The sequence below is a fragment of the Solanum stenotomum genome, chromosome 1, assembly GCF_019186545.1.
Source record: "Solanum stenotomum isolate F172 chromosome 1, ASM1918654v1, whole genome shotgun sequence".
Classification (NCBI taxonomy): domain Eukaryota; kingdom Viridiplantae; phylum Streptophyta; class Magnoliopsida; order Solanales; family Solanaceae; genus Solanum; species Solanum stenotomum.
In genome coordinates, this window is record NC_064282.1 from 68,878,421 (window position 1) to 68,882,101 (window position 3,681).

Here is a 3,681-nt window from a genome sequence, read left to right on the forward strand (position 1 = left end):
AAAGACGAGGCTTGAAGTACTCATTCTTTCACCTTTGCAATTTTATGGCTTCAGATATACAAATTTGATTTTTGAGAGAAGAGATGAATAGAAGATTTGATCCCACTAGGCATGTCAATTTGTTTGCAATAAATTTTAAAGGTGATAGAAAATAAATTGCAATCACAAATAAAATATGAAGAAACATGAATATTATTGATAAACATTGTGGGTACAAATTTGTTCCTCCCTTGATTCTTCTCCCTCTTAAGAATTCTTCGTGATTCGAGGGTCGTTAATGACATATTTCTCTGACTAGGATGATTTGGACTTGATCTCCATAATTTGAGGGCAGTTAGTGGTGCATTTCTCAAACGTAGGAGGCTACATCTTGATCTCTTGATGAATATCTCATGAATTTATAGAATTTTTTATATGCCTTTTCAAGGGAATATAGTACCATTTATATAGTATGAACTAGGATTTAGTGTTTATAAGCCTCCAAAAACCATAGTTGGAATTGAACATACCTTGTAGAATCTTGAAATTTGACACGTCTTATAGAGTCCCACAAAATCTTAATGCTTACAAATGTCCTCTACTTTCAAGAATTGTCAAATGATAGACTTGATGAAACTCAAAGACGAGGGTTGAAGTAATCATTCTTCCATCTTTGTAGTTTTGTGGCTTCATATATGCAGATTTGATTTGTGAAAGAAGAGATGAAGGGCAGATTCGGTCCCACTAGGCGTGCCAATTTATTTGCAACAAATTGTAAAGGTGATAGAAAATAAATTGCAATCACAAATAAAATATGAAGAAACATGAATATTATTTATAAACATTATGGGTACAAATCTCTTCCTCGCTTGACTCTTCTCTATCTTAAGAATTCTATGTGATTCGAGGGCCATTAATGGCGTATTTATCGAACTAAGATCATGATTTGGCCTTGATATCCATAATTGGAGGGTCGTTAACAACGTATTTTTCGAACTATGATGATTTGAACTTGATCTCTATAATTCAAGGGCCGTTAGTGACGTATTTCTCGAACTATGATGAATTGAATTTGATCTCTTTATGAATATTTCATAAATTTGCGAAACACTTGAGATGTCTTTTCAAGGAAATATAATACTCTTTATATAGGCATGACCTATGGTTTAAGGTTAAGTAGTCTCTAAGAATCCTAATAGGAATCAAACACATCTTCTAGAAACAAATATCTGAAACTGATGACTATTTTTTGATGTATCTAAGTCTAAAATCTAAAGATAACATATCAAGTATCAATTGACCATACTTTTCGATAAAAGCAAATGGAATATTTTATTGAATGTGCTACCAGAACTTGTGTAAACAATGCAAATTTTCAATACAAAAATTAATAAAAAGTTAGAATTAATAAAACTTGGATAAATAATTTGATAAGTTGATATAACGATACCGAAAAAGTTTTGTGCTAAATTTGCTAAGTTGATATAATGATTTCTGAATAGTATTTGTTGCTTCAATATAATGATAACTAGTTGCAATGCTTGAAATTTGAAGAAAACATTAAAAAAACAGATTTGATATTTTTGTAAAACAAAAGATTTTGCATAATGCAGAAGGTTTGACCGTTTGAAAGACTTCAGATTATCCAATAATAAAAGAATTACTCGAACGGTAAGCATCCCCACTTTCAATCCTAAGGTTCTAAGTTTGAGTCACAAGAGAGGGAAAAAGGGTGGGGAGCTTGTATAGAAATACATAAATAATACAGTGGATTCATGTTAGTCATCAGAATATAAATAAGACAACAAAATAGGCTGTCACATAAGAAGGATACAACAATGACCTAAAAGCTATTCCATTTCTCAATTATTGCAACAATTCCCATATTAAATAAAGTAAAAAAATATTATATTTTCTACTAAAAAATAACAGTACATAAGATTAATTAATTTTACAATCTATATACAGAGAGAGAAATGCGGGGTCTAAAAAATATTGAGCCCTCAACTCATTACTTTATTGACCTCTAATCAAGCCGATCCTAATTACATATTATGATTTTTTTTAATTTGTTGGTGATCTAGTTATTGTAGAATTATATTCAACCTCTATGGGAAGTCAAACGTAATGTTTTCATATGCCCATGAAGATTGTCATGATAGGAGGGGTTGAGTGTTAGTTGTCATGCTAATATGGTTTATTCTCATGAAGGAAATTTGGTACTATGATGTTACAAGCAAGCATAAAATACATATTTAATAAATTTTTTATCATTGAAAGAAAACACAACTTTGTAGTTCCACTGAGCAATAAAAATTTGATGTTACAAGCAAAGCATGAAATACATATTTAATAAATTTTTATCATCGAAAGAAAACACAACTTTGTAGTTCCACTTGGTAATAAAAAATACATATAAAATATCTTGTGAATTAAATAGTTGTCTAGTTAAATCGACTTTCTTCCGCATAGGGAATCATACGCGTTCCCAGCAGATTAGATAGCTTTAAGTACAAGATATAGTTTAGACCCAAGAGAACTCGGTAAAGGAGGTCTTTCCAAAAGAGATTCAAGGTAGGCTAACTTCAGATGACTGCCCTACAACCTTATGTATCAATGGCAATGGGCGGTGCGGGGCGAATTGAGCTTAACACGTAAAAATTTTAATCTGCCTGCCCGCTCCACATAGATCCGCTCCGCATGAACCAAACCCCGCATAATTTTTTAAATTTTTTTTTCTTTTTCTAGTTAAGTTTGATACTAAAATTAAAATTCATAAAAAAAAAATCATTTTTTCATTAAATTGTATTAATTTAATAAGATAGTGACTTAAAATTTTATTTTTTAGAGGTTAATTGGAAAACATGTAAGAAATTGAATTACTTTTTATTGAATCATTTTCATTTACTATCTTGAATATTGTAGTAGCTTTAAAGAAGTTATCTTAATAAATAATGTTCTATCACTCTTATAACATGTAAAAAATTTAAATTAAGTTTAAACCCATATAAAATCACATATACCCGCAACCCGCCCCACCTAGCATTAGTTTTAAAGAAACTCATTTCAACCCGCCCCGCACAACCTTAAACCCACCCCACCCCATTGCCATCCCTATGTATGAATAAGTTAACAATAGATAAATGGACATCTCCGAGACTAACTCATGTTGTACAATAGAAATGCTAAATGAATCATCGGTTTATCTGTTGTTGGATTACTTCCTCGATTTCTTCCTGGAAGGGAAAATTTCATTTTAGGATTGTTCCAAATGAATAAAGACCAGAATGCAGTTTGTCCCTTGTGGCATCTCATAAATAGATCTCTGGCATCAAATAATAAACTACATTCAATTGTCTACAAGATATAAAAAGGAAATTATCCTACAAATCGCAACTTATAATTTTCAGCTTCATATAAACATGCCTCCTATTTAATCCCCCCCCACAACCAAACCAAATCAAAGAGAAGAGAAGACATTAAGGGTGTGTTTGGTATGAAGGAAAACATTTTCCAATTTTCTCATTTTTGGTTGGGTTAAATGTTTTGAAAAATGTTTTCCAAATCAACTCATTCTCAAATTTAAGGAAAATGACTTCTCTTCAAAACTTAAGGAAAACATTTTCCAAAACTCTCTTCCAACTTCCAATTTAAAAAAAAATTGTTGAAAAAATCAATTTATTTTGTCCCTACCCTCAAACC